General features: G+C 48.9%; 1 long non-coding RNA gene across 1 annotated transcript; it reads left to right on the top strand.

Annotated features, from left to right (window-relative positions):
* Positions 1 to 15,159: 15,159 nt before the first annotated feature.
* On the top strand, positions 15,160 to 16,706 carry LOC129556610 (uncharacterized). The gene is made up of 3 exons (XR_008686038.1): positions 15,160 to 15,293; positions 15,779 to 15,950; positions 16,531 to 16,706. It is a non-coding gene; the product is annotated as an uncharacterized LOC129556610 (long non-coding RNA).
* Positions 16,707 to 18,786: the final 2,080 nt, after the last annotated feature.

Below are 18,786 nucleotides of genomic sequence, written 5' to 3'. Positions count from 1 at the left end.
CTGCCTTATTAACCCAGGCTCCTGGGACATGGTCCAGGAAGACCCATGTTGGGTGGAATTCAGTACCACTGTACTTAGCATTTCTGAGAACACTGTGTACTGTGAGGTTCTAGCCCCCACTCACCTGCTTCCGTGTGGAGTGAATGCCGTTGAATTCTTTACCCTTTCTTCTTAGGTCCAGTTTTCCATCCCTCTTGTTATTTATTTCCTCTTCACCAAACCCCTCTAATTTTCCCTTGCTTTTCCAAAATTTTAGTTCTTAAGATTAGAAAGATAATTTCTTCTAAATTCTTAAATTTTTAAAAAATTCTTAAATTCTTTTGAAGTAAATCCCCATTGATTATGTTGGGGTTTTCTTTATTATTTACTTTTATTGGAATATAGTTAACTTGCAATATTGTCTTAGTTTCTGGTATACAACAAAGTGATTCAGTTATATATATATAAATTTTTCATATTCTTTTCCATTATAGTTTATTACAGGATATTGAATAGAGTTCCCTGTGCCATATAGCAGGACCTTGTTGTTTATGTATTTTATATACAGTAGTTTGTCTCTGTTAACCCCAGACTCCTAATTTATCTCTCCCCTTCCCCCTTTCCTCTTTGGTACTCATAAGTTTATTCTCTACGTCTATTTCTTTTCTCGCGTTTTAAAAGAGCACTTCATTACAAAAGCATGTTTGACCTGTGAGATGATACCGATACCGCAGGCCTTTGTGTTCAAACCATTATTCATATTTTGGGTCTCTAGTTTTTTGTTGGTTTTTCCAGGTTCCCAAATGGGGCCTTGGCTTTGCCCTTGTCCTTAGGGGATATCATCTCGCTTTTGACAAGTCATTTCTGTGGTCTCAGAAAGGCTTTCTGACATCTCAGCCATGGTACCGAGAGGTTGATGCCTGCAGTCACTTGCAGCTTTAATGGGACAGTCTCCAACTCCAGAACCTGCCCAGAACAAAACCCTGTGACCTTGACCTTTCCATCGGGGCTTCCGCCAGACCTGTTTTCTTTCCAAGCTGACCCTGGAGGCCTGGGGCTCAGCAGAGCTCCATCTCCTGTCCTGTGCCAAGGGGAGTCTCCTTCCACCCAGGGTTCATTACTGATGACACCTGAGGATGGAAGGCCGGGTATTTCCACACATCACGCGGCCCCGGGCCCAGGTGACTCGGGCGGTCAGAGTCTGCAGCAGCCACAGCGGCAGGTGGAGCGGCCCCTCCCAACCAGCCTTGTTGCTATGCGCTGCCATGCCCGTGACTTCATCACACGCACCTTTGTAAACAATCCATTTAGCAGCCAAATTATATACCGGGTAATTATAGCTTCCAGCCCAACATCAGGACTCCCCAGTACAACCGCCCGCTGGTGGCAATCGCACACCTGGAGCAGGGCGTCTCAACAAGACACCATGGGGCGGGTGGGTGGCCTTGACTTACATTAATTGTCGGCGTCAGGTCTTCGGGTCCTGTTTTGACAGTCCCGAAATTGTGTTTGGACTTTTGATTAAATCAATATGGGAAGCCGGGCCAGAGCAGTTTGTCTTGGAGGGAGAAACTAGCCAGGAAGATCAGATCCCTGGTGTGAAGGAGGGAGGCTCTCTTCACAGCCCCCTTTTTTCTTCCTACCTCCTTGCAGCTTTCCTCCTGGGCACCCAGCTCTTAAAATGGGCCCAGGAAATACTGGCAGAGGGTGAGAACTGCTCAGTTGTGGGAAGAGGGGATGCAGTGATAGTAGGAGACAAGGCCTGGATTTACAGCAACCCATGCATTTAAAAGATGGATTTAAAAGATGGATTTGAAGGTTTAATCTGGGCCCTCCCTTGGTGGCTCAATAGAAAACCCATTTCACCAGGCATGATGGGGAGGGAGGGGGGCACCACGTAGGAGATGGCAGCGGAGGGGTGGTGGCTGGTGGAAGGAGCCACTGGCTAAAGGAAGCTGAGTTAGGACCCCGAGCTAGGCAAGAGGAGGAGGGGAATCCAGATCTGCTGGTGAAGCTCGTGTTTACAACCTTATTGTTAACTTAGATCTGAAGCTTCTTTATGCCTCTGGTGACAGCAAGGCTTCCTCAATGGAGCTGCCCCCAGGAAACCCCCTCCAGCATCCTGTGTAGTGCATCCAAGGAAACACAGGTCTCTCCAGGCTTTTCATCTGTGGTTGGATTTTCCTCTGCAGTCGATGGTCCCCTGCTGCAGAGGCTCACGCTCTGACATATTCAACAGGAAATAGGAAGGGTGGGTTGAAATGAGTCAGGCACGAGGGTCCCAGGTTCCTTGCCCATCGGGAGGGCTTTGCATCTGAGGACCCTCACCTTCCCCGCCCTGTCCACTGGCAAGGGTCTCCTGTTGTCAGAGGACAGCTTTGGCTGCTCAGCGGATGGCTGGGGAGGGATTTTTCAGGTAGATTTGAGGAAAGAGATGTGAGGGAACCAGATGGAAAAGTGAGAGATTTTTGTCTGTGACTCTGTTTAAGAAATGCATGGAAAGAACATCGACTATTTTGCAGTGGCTCTGGGGTTCATGGATGGTGTTTCCTGGTCTGAAGCTGACCATGTAGCTTATAGCTTCGATGGGATCATGGAAATAACCGTGTAAGGAAGCACATGATAAACCCACACCCTTGCAAGCTTTAGCAGCCCCTCTTGGATCCTGGGCAGATCCAGGCTCTGCATCCAGAAGGTCTCAGGAGGAACAGAGGGATGGAGGAAGCCTCTTCTCTCTGAACCTCTGAACGCATGTTCACGACAGATCCCCAAAGAGCTGGGTCTCCAGGGCCAAGCTCCGTGCGTGTCTTCCGTCCGCTGTTCCTGTCTGTTTCTGGATCTCTTTGTCAGAATGATGATCCCATTTTGTCATTTGCTGGAGTGCTTCTTCAAATGCAATGGGTAATTTGCTTCGCTATACCATTAGCATACATTTGCATATTTGTTTCAGCATTAAAATATGAGTAAGAAGAAATCTACACCAAAACTGTGTGAGTCGCCATGATTAAAACAGTGTACAGTAATTTTCCTCTCTGGTTTCAAGTACGGCATACTCTTGCGTTCGTTGTATCCTTAGTTCTGCAGTGGGAACACTGCCATCAGGTGCTGGGCATGGAAGTTAAAGGTGTTCCCCAAGCTCAGCTAGTCTTCCTCAGTGGTGTGTTTTGTTAACAGGCTTCATAATCATAGCAAGGAGATCCAACCAGTCCATTCTAAAGGAGATCAATCCTGGGTGTTCATTGGAAGGACTGATGCTAAAGCTAAAACTCCAATACTTTGGCCACCTCATGCGACGAGTTGACTCACTGGAAAAGACTCTGATGCTAGGAGGGATTGTGGGCAGGAGGAGAAGGGGACTACAGAGGATGAGATGGTTGGATGGCATCACCGACTCAATGGAGGTGGGTTTGAATGAACTCTGGGAGTTGGTGATGGACAGGGAGGCCTGGTGTGCTGTGATTCATGGGGTCGCAAAGAGTTGGACACGACTGAGCGACTGAACTGAACTGAACTGAAGTATATAAATACCTTAATTTTGGGAGAGGTACTGAATATTGCTCCATTTTTTATTAAAGAAGGAAATGCGTGCCTGCTAAGTCACTTCAGCTGTGTCCGACTCTTTATGATCCCTGCATTGTAGCCTGCCAGGCTCCTCTGTCCATGGGATTCTCCAGGCAAGAATACTGGGGTGGGTTTCCACGCCCTCATCAGAGGATCTTTGGGACCCAGGGATTGAACCCCACGTCTCTTTTGTCTCCTGCATTGGCAGGCAGATTCGTTACCACTCGCGCCCCCTGGGAAGCCCAGAGAAGGAAATGTGAAGTGAAAGGCGCTCATTCGTGTCCGACTCTTTGGGACCCCATGGACTATACAGTTCTTGGAATTCTCCAGGCCAGAATACTGGAGTGGGTAGCCTTTCCCTTCTCCAGGGGATCTTTCCAACCCAGGGGTCAAACCCAGGTCTCCCGCATTGCAGGAGGATTCTTTCCCAACTGAGCTATCAAATAGCTTGGAGCAAATCTTAGGGGCAGAGACTCTGATTGTAGGCTGGTGCTGTGAAACCCATTTTTCTTCTTTGTGAGTGCAAACTTGGGAGAGCTGTTGATCTTTCTTCATAATAAGGAACTCATTTTCTTGAGGATATGGAATTCCAAAGAGTCACCTTTCTGGTGAATGAAAAGCTGACAGTCAGAATTTGGACTTCTTTTTTTTTTTTTTTAATGAGGCTTAGGAGGAACCATTGGCTCGGGTGACTCTGTGTAAGTAAAGTGATGAAGCCCAGTAGAGTCCTCCTGGTCTTCAGGGACCCGCTGCCCATGAAGCGACACCAACCTTGTGAGGGTCTCCCCCTGGCAGCAGGCGCTGGATTCGAGCCCTCGGTAGCCTCCTGCTCGGGTCTTCCTAACACTTGGGACCTGGCTTTTGCACCTTCTAATGAGACCAGGTTCCCGGGACAGAGATCCCCCAGACCTCACGTCAGTCCATGAGCTGTGACTGGACAGGGGATGGAGAGGGACCAGACAACAGCACGGTTTACCTGACTCCCTTCAGAGCCTGGCTGGAAGACCCCTGCCGCTCAGGGGTCACTGAGGACCGGCTGGTGACCGGACGGAGGAGCGCTGGTACCTCCCAGCCGGCTCCAAGCATCCTCCTTGGGTCCAGCCTTAGTCCTGTCCGCCCTTCCCTTCCTGGCCTCCTCTTCCTGCCGCCTCTGCCCTCGTGTCAGTTCGCATCAGTTCCCACCCTGGTTGCAGCAGCACCTCTGCCTCTGGCTTCCGTGCATCAGTCCATGACACCCTGCGCTGGTGGCCAGTTTCCTTCCTCTGCCTGAAACACTCCAGGCTCCCCCTAATTACTGCAGATTAAACAGCAGAGACATGACTTTGCCAACAAAGGTCCATCTAGTCAAGGCTATGGTTTTTCCAGTGGTCATGTATGGATGTGAGAGTTGGACTATAAAGAAAGCTGAGTGATGAAGAATTGATGCTTTTGAACTGCGGTGTTGGAGAAGCCTCTTGAGAGTCTCTTGGACTGCAAGGAGATCCAACCAGTCCATTCTAGAGGAAATCGGTCCTGAATATTCATTGGAAGGAGTGATGCTGAAGCTGAAGCTCCAATACTTTGGCCACCTGATGTGAAGAACTGACTCATTTGAAAAGACCCTGATGCTGGGAAAGACTGAAGGCAGGAAGAGAAGGGGACAACAGAGGATGAGATGGTTGGATGGCATCACCGACTCGATGAACATGGGTTTGGGTAAATTCTGGGAGTTGGTGATGGACAGGGAGGCCTAGCATGCTGCAGTCCATGGGGTCGCAAAGAGTCGGACATGACTGAGTGACTGAACTGAATTTACTGCAGAAAATGGTCCCAATGAAGCCTGGTATTTCAGGCCTTTCCTGATGGCCCCCCCTCACTCCCTGGGCACCCTTGTGGAAACACGGCTCCCCCAGAACGGGACCTCTTCCCTGATCCCCAAACACAGGCCCAGGCCCAGAGGGTCTTCCTGACCCTTTTCTCTTTGACATTCTAGATGCGCTGAGAAGGCAAAGTGTGAGACTAGAGTTGGGTTGAGAAAAAACTATGACAGATTCGGGGACTGGAAGATAGAGGACCACCTGCGGTGGGGGAGCAGGGAGCTGGATCCTCCAGCCTGTCCACCCCCTCTCCCCACCTGCTCCCTTCCGATTCAGATGAGCCACCGGGTCCCTGCAGTTCTCCCTTGGCCATGTTTCTCGAGTCCACCCCTTCTTTTTCATCCTCACAGTCCCAGATACTAAGCCCCTCTTAATCTGAATGTTTCTGAGTTTCCTCCTGACTTGGAATCTGTTCCACTTACATCATCAGGCAGGTCTTCCTGAAATCCTGATTCAAGCCACGTCTTCAGCTAAACTAAGTCATCGGTGACTCCATATTGTGGACAGGCAGGTTGGGACGCCCAGCCTGGCATTTGAGACCCTCCACTTGCTTTTCCATCTGTATTTCCTCACAGAATGCTTCACCAAATAGGCTGCGCTCCCTGTCCTGTGAATGTCATTTCTGTGTTCTCACCTCTGTGCCTTTGTTCATGCCATCACCACCAGTACCACCCCCCCCACACACACACACCTGGCCATTCAGACCAGTGCCACTGAGCAGGTGCTCCATCTCTAGCTCAGAGGGGTGTGAGGACGTGAGGTCTGGACCATGGCAGCCCTTTTGTTTTCATGAAATGAGAACCTGATGACCATGTGCTGCCTCGGGACAAAACCACGAGTGGAGAGCAGGTCAGGGGCAGAAAGGAACTGGCCCTAGTGACATCATTAGGCCCCAGCATCAAGCCTTTCCAAAAGAAAGACAACCTTGTCTCTAGACTTTTCCACTGTGAAGCCAATAAATCCTGTCTGTTATTTAAGGCAGTTTGAGATGGGTCCTCTGTCACATACAATATTAAGTGTCTAACTGATAGACTTCCATTTACTGAGACAAACTGAGTATATCTTTATCCCTCACAGCCTGAAATTGCCTAATTTATAAAGTATCTAATGATGTTTTCAAGGCAATCCTTTATCTGGCACCCTGAGCTACAACTCATTGCCTGCTACACTTCTCTCTTAGAAATAAACCGTCAAACCGAGAAGTACGTCCTTGGAATACATCCTCCGTGTTAGCAGTGTTTCGGTTACTCTTCATTGTGTAACTCTTAAATAAGTTTGGATTCAACAGATGAACAACCAGGAAATTTTTCTTGTGATTGAACTGGTGTCTGGGTTGCTTCACTGGGTCATTCATTCAGTAAATCTATGCTGAGGACTCACCATGAACTGGGGAGCTTGCTAGGCCCTGGGTGCGTATAAAATGAAGAACGAAGCAGACATGGCCTTTGCCCTCATAGAAGCTATAGGCTACTGGGAGAGGCAGACATTAAACCATAACCACATAGATAAGCAGGGCATTTAAATACATTTATGTATTTAGAGAATTGCATGAAAATTAAGTGGGCTTCCTTTGTGGCTCAGTGATAAAGAATCTACCTGCCAATGCAGGAGACAAAGAGACGCAGGTTTGATCCCTGGGTCAGGAAGATCCCCTGGAGAAGGAAATGGCAACTCACCCCAGTACTGCTGTGGGAAATCCCATGGACAGAAGAGCCTGGCAGGCTACCCAGTCCCAGGGTTTGCAAAGAGCCAGACACGACTATTGCTGTGACTAAACAACAATGACAACGTAAACGTTAAGTACTAAGTTTCTAACCTATATGGAGTGGTTAGCAAAGACCCTTTGAAGGAGAGGACTTTAAGCTGAGAGCCAAAAACCGAGTATCTGTTCACTAGGCAGAGAGTGGAGAGGACATTCTGGGCAGGAAGAAAGCACGTGCTTTCTTTTCAGGGCAGGAAAGAGCTTGACTCATTTGGGAGCTTGAGAGAGGCCAGTGTGGTCAGTGAAGTGAGGGAGGGTTCGTAAGGAGAGCGGCCAGAGGGGCACACGGTGAGCCTCACAGTCTGTGTTAAGGATCAGAGCCCGAGTGAATGGGCACCACTGAGGTGACCTGAAGCGGAAGTGACATGCTCTGAGTTGTTCTTTTCTTTTTTAATTTTAATTTTATTTTCATTCATGTCTTTATTTTTACCGCAGCATGGGGCCTGTGAGATCTTAGTTCTTGGACCAGAGTTTGAACCTGTGCCCCCTGATTTGGAAGCACGGAGCCTTAACCACTGGACTCCATGAGGGAAGGAAGTCCAGGGAAATCCTGTGAGTTGTGTTTTTTAATTATAAAAAAATTCTCTTGCTCCTGTGCAGAGAATGGACCAGGGAAGCCAAGGGTAGAAGCTGTGAGACCAGCAGAGGGCATTGCAGGAATCCGATGAAAGGTTCCTGGTCTCTTATATTTGGATGGTATCATGGCCATAGAGTGGAGAGAGTTGGAAGGCATTGAGATGTTTTTAGGGAGAATATATAGGCTTTGGGGGTGGATTGCTTCTGCATATGTTGGGAGAAGTGAAAGGGAGGGGGCTGTCAAGTCACATCAGTCAAGGAACTTGCAAGCGCCCATTGAATACTGAGTGGTTATTTGGGGTTTGATTTGCACGCATGTATTCTTGGGCTTCCCTGGTGACTCAGACGGTAAAGAATCTGCCTGCAGTGCAGGAGACCTGGGTTTGATCCTGGGTTGGGAAGATCACCTGGAGGAGGGCATGGCAACCCGCTCCAGTATTCTTGCCTAGAGAATCCCTATGGACAGAGGAGACTGGTGGGTACAGTCCATGAGGTCATAAAGAGTCGGACACTGCTGCTGCTGCTGCTAAGTCACTTCAGTCGTGTCCGACTCTGTGTGACCCCATAGATGGCAGCTCACCAGGCTCCCCCGTCCCTGGGATTCTCCAGGCAAGAACACTGGAGTGGGTTGCCATGGGCGACAAAACATAGCAACAGAGTTTTTGTCAAAACGGGCAGAAGTTTTGTGTTCATGTCTCAACTGGTTGACCACACCAGAACTTTGCCCAATTAAGCTTTTCTAAATGTAGCTTGAAGTCACACAAATGTGGATAACCAGTCTCACTCTTTCTAGAAAAGCACAGAGAGAAAGCGGAACAGAGCCAGGGCAGCATTAAAGCACTAGAGGGGAGAAGGTGAGAAATCCTCTCCAGTCGGGTCCTCCTCGCTGCCCTGCCACTTTCTTAGTTGCCTCATCATGTCCCTGCTTCGGCCTTTGCAATAGCCTCATACTTGTCTAGTGCCTCAAGCCCTGGGGACATCCCAAAGTTCTTTTAATTTCTTTAAGATTTTCATTCCCTTGACACAGGAGTTCTAGAGGCAGCTAGGACTCTCTTTTTTAATTATCAACTTATTTTCAACAAGCTCTAAAAACACTGTATCGAAGAGATTTTTGGAAAACAGGAAGAAATCATACTCATGATCCCATTGCCCATGTACAACAATTGTCTTTCTTGGTTTTTTGTTTGTTTGTTTGTTTTTTGACTGTGCATATAATGGTTTCAGTCCTCGAGTCACTGATCATTCATTTTGAGTGCTTATGGAGCATATATTAGGTGCCAGGCATACAGAAGTGAGCAAAACAGACAAAAGTCAACAAGCATGCCTACTTCAAACAGTCCTAGTACTGTGTAGATGCCATTCTAAATTAATCTTTATGGATTTCAAATGGTATTTGCATCTTTCTTAATTATCATTTAATGCCTGCATGTTGTAGCAACATGTTAAGAATACAATTCCTGAAGACATTCACCAATTGGGACCATAGGCTCTTTGCAAATAAGAACTAGAATAATTTTTTACCACTGCATCTCCAGCCCCCAGCGGAATGCCCTACAGATAGATAGAAGGTGCTCAGTAAATATTAGCTGAATAAATAATGTCTCTTTGTTTCCAGTTTGGGAATAGCAATTACGCCTCTGCAATCATCTTTGTATCAAGCGGCTCCAGCTTCTCTTAGATTATTTCCTGGAGATGGATCTTTTCAGGCTTTCCCATCAAAGTTCTAGCAGCCGTAGAAAATGCACCTTTGTGAGTATAATATATACATATATTCAAATCTAATTAAAAGTACTTGGATATAGAAAAAGTTTTGCAAAGTATTGCTGAGAATACTTTCTGTTCACCTCTGTTTGGCCCCGGAAGAGGTAGCATTCGGGTTTGACCCACACAGCAGGTCTTCCCAGGTGGTGCTACTAGTAAAGAACCTGCCTGCCAACGCAGGAGATGCAAGAGACACGGGTTCTATCCCTGGGTCAGGAAGATCCCTTGACTCTTCTGTAGGGGAGAGGTCCCCTGGAGGAGGGCATGGCAATCCACTCCAGTATTCTTGCCTGGAGAATCCTGTGGACAGTGGAGCCTGGTGGGCGATACAGTCCACAGGGTTGCAAAGAGTCGGAGACGATTGAGGGGACTTAGCATGTGCTGTTAACTTCCCTCACATTTTACAGCCACTGTTACTGCTAAAAACATCACTATATAAGCAGACCAGTTTAGCCCAACCTTGCTGGATATTGTTCTGGGTTGAATTGTGTCCCCTGAAAGATGCTGAAGTCCTAACACACCAGGACCTGTGAATGTGACCTTATTTGAAAATAGGGTTGTTGCCACTCCAGTACTCTTGCCTAGAAAATCCCATGGATGGAGGAGCCTGGTAGGCTGCAGTCTGTGGGATCGCTAAGGGTCGGGCACGACTGAGCGACTTCACTTTCACTTTTCACTTTCACACATTGGAGAAGGAAATGGCAACCCACTCCAGTGTTCTTGCCTGGAGAATCCCAGGGACGGGGGAGCCTGGTGGGCTTCCGTCTGTGGGGTCACACAGAGTCGGACACGACTGAAGTGACTCAGCAGCAGCAGCAGTAGATGATCAAGTTAGCATGTGGTCATTATGGTGGCCCCTAATCCAGCCTGACTGGTGTCCTGATAAAAAGGAGAGATGTGTAGACAGGTCCACACGCAGCGGGAACATCACGTGAAGCTGGAGGCAGAGATTGAGGTGGAGAGTCCAAGGACCAGCGAAGGCCTCAGCAAGTCACCAGAAGGTGGGAGAGTGGCCTGAACAGATTCTCCCTCTCAATCCTTGGAGGGTTCCAGCCCTGCTCACACCTTGATCTTCGCCTTCTGGCCTCCAAAGCTGTGGGACCATCAATTTCTATTAAGTCACTCAGTTTGTGGCACTATGTTACAGCACTTCAAGCAAACTAATATAGATGTTTTATATAGAAGCTTTTCTTTTTCCTTTATACACCCTAGTGGGTACAAAGGGCTTCCCTGGTGGCTCAGATGGTAAAGAATCTGCCTGCAGTATGGGAGACTCAGGTTCAGTCCCTGGGTCGGGAAGATCCCCTGGAGAAGGAAATGGCAACCCACTCCAGTATTCTTGCCTGGAGAATTCCTTGGATGGAGGAACCTGGTGGGCTACAGTCCATAGGGTCACAAAGAGTCAGACAGTACTGAGCGACTAACACACACACACACACACACTGAATACAAAATGAGTCTTCAAGTATGCTTTAATTTTTTCATAACTTGAGGTAGTGAATTGTGAGTTTGCTGTGAGTTCATTTGTCATATTTCCAGCTGTTTCCTGGGGTAGGAGTTTTTCTCACACATGAGATGGGTGTGGGTCACTATGTACTTAATAGATGAGGAATTAAAGAATCAATAGCATAGTTGAATGTCATTCCGTGGAACGTTTGTCCAGTTAAGTCTGATCAAAGGAAGCATATGCTTTGATTCCTATATCTACTGTCAGCACCTATGACAGAGCTGAGACATTTCCCTAGAGAGAATTATTTAGCTCATGCCATCTAGACTGATATGTTCACGAGTGCTCAACAGCTGTGTGTCTGTCTTGTCTGAACAGTCTGCTTTAGGGAAGATATGGGGACTGATTTATTCAGCTCCCTAGCCCAAGATCCAGAAGTGCCTGTCCCACGGTAGAGGCGCCATACAAGCTTGAGAAAAGAGCTGGGGATAATGAATTGCACCAATGGCCCACTTCCAAGAACATGAGATGGGCTGAAAGTGAATGATCCACTTCGAACCAAGGTGAAACCCATCTGAAAGCTGATCCTACATTAGTTCAGGTTACTGACATGGCCACAGCAGCTGCATCCCTCTGCTTCAGGCCTGAATCTCACTCATGGAGTCTGATGTGGGTCAGGTGGCTCTTCTCCATCTTGCAGTTACATTCTCTGCAGAAGATGAAGGAGATGGAGGCCTCAGGGGCTGGAAAAGAGGAAGCGGAGGATCACACCAGTTCTTAACCATCTCAGCATGGAATGAAAGGGGTAGCTTCTGCTAACATTTCATTGGCCAGCACTGGTCACATGACACCAACCTAACTGGGCTGGGGGTGGGGTGGGGGGGAAGGGCGGAGCTACAAGATGCATAGGATTGCAAATGGACATCATCTCTGCCGTAGTTTTGGTGAAAAGCAACTGGACAGCAAGGCATCCCTGTGCATGCAAGGATTTTCACAATGAAAATCTGTTTAGAAGTAGCCTTGAGGACTTTCCTGATGGACCAGTGTCTAAGACTCCATGCTCCCAATGCAGGGGGCCTGGGTTCAGTCCCTGGTCAGGGAACTAGGTCCCATATGCCTGTTAACTAAGACCCGGCACAGCCAATTAATAAATAAATAAAAATAGATATTAAAAGTAGCCTTGAAAAAATTCAGAGTTTTCATAGTTTGGATTTGGAATCTCCCTTTGAAACAACGCTCTTGTTCCTCCTTTGCAACACAGATATGGAGATAAGTGAACTGAAACCACTGGCCAGTGGAACACCGGAACTGAACCAGGATGCAAAACACAAGTGAAAAAGACGCATGCATATTCGGAGAAGGTGATGGCACCCCACTCCAGGACTCTTGCCTGGAAAATCCCAAGGGTGGAGCCTGGTAGGCTGCAGTCCATGGGGTCCCTAAGAGTCGGACACGACTGAACGACTTCACTTTCACTTTTCATTTTCATGCATTGGAGAAGGCAATGGCAACCCACTCCAGTGTTCTTGCCTGGAGAATCCCAGGGACGGGGGAGCCTGGTGGGCTGCTGTCTATGGGGTCGCACAGAGTCGGACACGACTGAAGCGACTTAGCAGCAGCATGCATATTTGGAGGCTCTTGGATGGTACGTAGGCCATGTTGAGTGGTCACATGTCTATGAGTTGCTGGGTTGGCCTGTGTGTGAGTTTAGTATCAGAGATTCCAAAGGCTCTGATTTTTGGGCTTCTGACAACTTTGCTTTTAATCCCACGGGGGCTTAATTTAGGCTATGAGAACAGTCTGTGAACACTTGTTTGTTTTCAAAGTAGCTGTGTAGGAGGAAGGAGTGAGAAGATTAAAAAGTTCTATGTCGTATCAGAGGGGCTTGGTTTCCAGAACAGAAAAGCAGAAGATGCTTTGCTATTGAGATGCTGGAAATCTTGACAAAGCTGGTCCCAGCATGGCTGGCTGGGCAGAGCAAGGGCGTTCCTGGTGAGCTGGGTGGGGGGGTCACTGTGCGTGGAGGGGTTTTACTGGTGAGGCGGTAAGCAGGGGAAGGAAGGAGGATTTTTCCCAATTCTGAGATTGGGCTGCTATTCAACACCCACTCAGGCTGAGGACCCCAGACACACTTACAACCCCAGATGCATTTTGTAATTCTCTTTTCCTCTTTTTGAAATAAATGGCAGCTCTTGATATGCCTCCCCCATAGCTCAGTGGTAAAGCATCTGCCTGCAAAGCAGGAGATGAAGGTTTGATCCCTCGGTTGGGAAGATCCCTTGGAGAAGGAAATAGCAACCCACTCCAGTATTCTTGCCTGGAGAATTCCACAGACAGAAGAGCCTGGCGGACTACAGTCCATGGGGTCACAAAGAGTAAGACACAACTGAACGACTGAGCACACACACACACACACACACACACACACATTATGTTAAAGATAAAAATTGGAACTTTGGGAGGTCAAACATATAACTAGCTCAAAGCTATTTAATTAACAAGTGGTGGAGTCCATTTTCAATTTCACAGGCTACAAGTGGCTGGCTCACTCAGGTTCCTATTATACAGGCAAGGGAGGGGCTTCAGCGATGTTGTGGCACCCTCCCAAAGGGATCTACTTGGTCAGTGACAAAATCCGAATCAAAACCTGGAGCTCATGACTCTCAGACCAGGTCTGTCCTCTGCTCTGTAGCCTGACCCCCACTTGTCCATCATCCTTTGTCTTTCCAAGAGTAGATACGTGTCCACCGTGTAAGGTCAGGTACTCTGGGGCAAGTGGATCTTTGTCAGTAGCTATGGAACACCAGGACCTCTGTGTGGGGAGGCAAGGTCTCTCTGGAAACCCCCTTGTGGGCTGCAGCCTCAGGGCTTGGCTGTCCTGTGCAGGACACGCAGCCTGCCCACCCACCCCAGCCCTGCCACCCACGAGCTTCCACCCATGTTAGAATCTGGTCGTGCCTCAGCTATTTGGACCAGATTGTAAAATGAAAGGAAGAGTTAGCTGATTTATCTATCAAATGGGACTTGGCCTTGTCTAAGAAAAGAAAGGCATTTTAAAAAGTGAAATAGCAGGGCAACTTATCACAATTTCCTTTCCTAGGGAGTCAGACTCCCTGGAACAACCTATGTAGTGGATGCTTCAGGGAAGTGTGGTAACTGGTGCTTGCTTACTGTTGGAGAGACTGCTTCCTTTTCTCCCTGAAGCACATTGTGAGAAGATATTCCCAGCTTCCCTTGCGGTTAGACCATGTGACTGAATTCCAGCCAATGGCGTGGGTCTACTTTTCCACTCATTGGAAAAGACCCCGATGCTGGGAAAGACTGAAGGCAAAAGGAGAAGAGGGCTGCAGAGGATGAGATGGTTAGATAGCATCACCGACTCAATGGACATGAATCTGAGCAAACTCCAGGAGATAGTGGAGGACAGGGAAGCCTGGTGTGCTGCAATCCATGGTGCTGCAAAGAGTTGGATATGACTGAGCAACTGAACAATAGCAACAGCTCCCAGGCCTCGCCAGTGAGACCTACCCTGCACAACAGCCTCTTTTATCACTTTCCCATTTTCTGGATGTCGATCCCCAGGGCACCCTTAGAAGCAGGACGTTGAAAATGTCAGAGCCTTTTTTTTTGGCCAGGTCTGTATAAAAATGGCAAGATTAAAGGAACACTGCTCACACTCCCATCACCTGCTGGTCATTCTGAGAGGTTCTCAACCAGGATCTATTTCTGTTGCTTGCAACTAAGAACCCAGATGTATACACTGTCAGGAAAAGTTATCTGCCTATAAAGAATTTATTTTATGAGTAAATTGCATTGTTAGGCCAGAGTATGGTGGTCACTGTAGCTGGTCATAATTCACATAGCACTTGTGAGAATTCTTAACACAGCATCACGGGCTGTTAGCTGTGACTTGTGGCCTGGAATTAATTCCGACTTTGGAAAGCCTGTCTGCGAGGATAAACAGGTCATATATCAGACACTTTAGACTGGTTTCCTGAAGAGAGAAAGGTAAGGAGAGATCTGAGAAGGAGAGAGGAAGGTAAGCAGAGATCTGGGAAGGAGAAAAGTCAGATAAACAATAATGATAACATGGGACACACGTACACGGCTCCCACTATGTACAGCTTCTGTTCTCAGGGTATTATGTGCAGTTAGTCATTTTAGCTTCATGACAGGCTCTGCTGACAGGTGTCCTTTCTCATCCCTTGTTAACAGAGATCGAGCCCACTGCCCCAGCCACCTGGCCACTAAGGACTGGCTTCAGGATTTGAACCTGCCAGCTCTTCACCACGACTGCTGGAGGCAGTTAACACAGAGGAATCCGATTAACTCAGAAGTCTCTGTCTTTCAGGTATAATCGGGACAACTGAGAAAGGGCTGAGGGAACAAAATAGAAGCCAGTAATTCTTGAGAGTCACTTGTACTGCAAGGAGATCCAACCAGTCCATTCTAAAGGAGATCAATCCTGGGTGTTCATTGGAAGGACTGATGCTAAAGCTGAAACTGCAATACTTTGGCCACCTCATGCGACGAGTTGACTCACTGGAAAAGACTCTGATGCTGGGAAAGGTTGGGGGCAGGAGGAGAAGGGGATGACCGAGAATGACATGGCTGGATGGCATCACCGACTCTGTGGACATGAGTTTGAGTGAACTCCGGGAGTTGGTGATGGACAGGGAGGCCTGGCGTGCTGTGATTCATGGGGTCGCGGAGAGTTGGACACGACTGAGCGACTGAACTGAACTGAACTGAACTGAATACTTGGCAGGGCACTTGGAATAATTTGCCCGAGGCACCCAATTTTCCCTCAGATAATCTAGACTCCTTCTTTTATAGGGCATTTAAGGAGAAGAACGTGATGACAGGAGATTTCTGAAAATGGCCTGAGGCTCTCCCAGTTCCCTCTCCAGGCTGCCCCTGCTCCCCAGCAGCTTTGCTCCTCACTCCTCCCAGGGTGTCAGAGCCAGCATCTCCGAAAATCACCTGCTGACAAGGTTGACTGAACCGAGTATGTGTGCCCGGGAAGCCTGCCCAAAGAGCCGGGGCCTGGCCCATCACCTTCCAAGGACGAGGCTTCAGGGATGAGGAAGAATTCTGGGGGCCTCGGGTGGGTTGTTGGAAGAAGAGAGTTGTTGCCAAGTTGTGTTAGACCCAGAAGAGCCCTTTTCTGCAGGAGTGAAGGAGGGGTTGTAACAGAGGTGGCGGTGGGAGGGCGGGGGGTGAAGGGGTGGGGTGGGGAACAGAGGGGGTCTAGTTCTGTGTGCATCCAGGGATATTGCCCGGGACCCAGGCCCTGGGGATGGTCTGTCTCACCACCCAGGCCACCCCAGGGCCACCTAGCATGGGGTTATCGGCCCTGGAGCCCAGGGACGTCCCCTGATTTTCCCCAGTGGCGGCCTTGCGAAGGGCCATGTCCTCCTGGGTTCAAAGGTTTGAGAGCCAATGTGAAGGGCCGTGGTCTCTGCTGGGGGCCCAGGAGCCATTCACTAACTGCAGTGGGGGACAGCGAACGAGGGGACCCCCCCTGCTCTGTCCCTGGAAGGTCTGTTTATCTCTCTGGTCCCCATCTCCTCCTTTTCCTCTTACAGCTTCCACACTCGGCAAATGGAGACTGGGCCCTGTTCAACTTCTCCAATCACAGCTCTCGATGGGAAGGTTCTAGAACCCTTTATCCAGTACCGTGCTGGAACTCACCCCACCTGGCCTGTGTCTGCCACCACGGTACCTGGTACCTGGAACTCGCAGCATCACGCGTGCCAGAGCCTGGGCTCTGGAGTCAGACTCTGAGGAAGGGCAAGCCTTCTGGGCGTGTCACCCCTGTTCTCAGCTCCCTGCCCCTCGCTTCAATTTCCTTCCAGTATAACGGCGACCTCTCCTTCCAAAGGTGGTTGCGCGCATCACAAAAGTCAATGGATGCAAAGCCTTGGTACCTCATGTATGGTAAGCGCTGGGTTAAGTGTTAGGTGTTATTATGATCGTAGCGCCCTGGGTATGTAGCCTGCGTGCAAGAGTAAGTTAATAATAATAATAATAACAATAGCATGAAAGCTAACAGCTCACATGCATCCTGCTTCTGTGCCCTTCCCCCTTCGCTTATTAACTCCTCACTCTCCAAGTGCCCGGGTGTCTCTGGTTGCTCAGACAGCTAAAGAATTTGCCTGCAGTGCAGGAGACCTGGGTTTGATCCCTGGATTGGGAAGATCCCCTGGAGAAGGAAATGGCAACCCACTCCAGTATTCTTGCTTGGAGAATCCCATGAACAGAGGAGTCTGGAGGGCTACAGTGCATGAGTTTGCAAAGAGTCAGACATGACTGAGCACACAGGTCACTCTCCAAGCCTGTACCCTTGTCCCCAGGCTGGGTGGGGCTCCTCATCTGTCCCACAATGCCTCTTACTTAATGTCAGTGTGACACCTGCTGCCCTGCATGGTTGCTCTCTCCTCCTCACTCCAAGCAAGCTCTCTTGGGGTGGACACTGGGCCTTTTCCTGTCATGTCCCCAATGTCCTGCCATCCAGATGCTCAGGGTGGCTGGAGGAGTACAGGCTTTCCTAGCCCCAGCTGCAGGTGGCACCTCCATCCTTACTTCTGGTTCCACAGAAGGGACTCTGAACATAAATTCAGAATAGCCAGGGGCTGAGGGGGCCCCTGAATTCTCAAGCTTCCTGCTCAAGGTCATGGCCCTCTGAGCAGTGCACAGCCTTGATGACCGACCTCTGCAGGATGCCCGTCCCTGGATCTGGTCACTTAGAAAAAGAAAGAAGAGCTGGCCCTCCATGGCTCTTACCAAGAGAGAAGTGTTATTTCAGATATAATTGGGGTTGGCGTGTGGACAGCTGGGCCTGATAAATAAAAATACCCATTCGGCCTCATTCCGGGCTCACTGTGAGCCCCACAGAACGGAAAGGACTCTCCAGCATGGTGCTGAGTGGCTCCTGCCTCAAAATTTCATTTAGTGTGAATGGTCACATTAATGCAAAAGGCAAGCCACTGACACTATAAATAACTTAAGCTGAGTCCTGCTGATGGTGACAAGCCTGACACCGAACCACTGCCCTGTTCCCTGTCTGAATGAGGCAGTGATGTGCCCGAACCATCACTGATTCCAAGACGGGCCCCCTGGAGCCTAGCACGACCCCGGCCAGGCGGCATCCTTTACCACCGGACCCATCAGAGAAACTGTGTTGTTTTTATCTTGCATATATATAGATATATATTTGGCTGCTCTGGGTCTTTGATGCTGTGCAGGCTTTTCTCTGGTTGCAGGGACTTGGGGCTGCTTTCTAGCTGTGGGGGCATCTCATTGTGGTCTTCTCTTGTGAAGCACAGGCTCTAGGGCACTTGGGCTTCAATAATTGCTTCTCCCCGGGCTCCAGAGCATCAGCTCAGTTGTTGTGGCGTGTGGGCTCAGTCACTCCAAGTGAGACCAGGGATTGAATGCGTGTCCCCTGTATTGGCAGGCGGATTCTTCACCACTGAACCAGCAGAAAAGCCCCAAAGGAACTTTAAAAAGTAGGTGGGGTGGTCAGAATAATAATTTGTTACAGCAACTACAGGGAACTAGTACTGTAGGCAGTTGCTCTAAAGTGCTTCTGAAAGGATCCCTTTCTTCCACCATGTATTTCTTTCCTGCCTCCCTTGTTTCTGAGAAGGGTCAGAAGCAGAATCAGGGGATGGGAGGGAAGGTTTAAGAGGAGGTAAAGGGAACTCAGGCTTCCAAGGTGGCGCTAGTGATAAACAACCTGCCTGCCAATGCAGGAGACTTGAGACAGGTTCGATCCCTGGGTCAGGAAGATCCCCTGGAGGAAGACATGGCCACCCGCTCCAGTATTCTTGCCTGGAGAA

The sequence above is a fragment of the Moschus berezovskii genome, chromosome 13, assembly GCF_049115385.1.
Source record: "Moschus berezovskii isolate FMDL1 chromosome 13, NW_MosBer_1.0, whole genome shotgun sequence".
In the NCBI taxonomy this organism is placed as follows: Eukaryota; Metazoa; Chordata; class Mammalia; order Artiodactyla; family Moschidae; genus Moschus; species Moschus berezovskii.
This window is presented reverse-complemented; position numbering and strand designations above follow the sequence as displayed.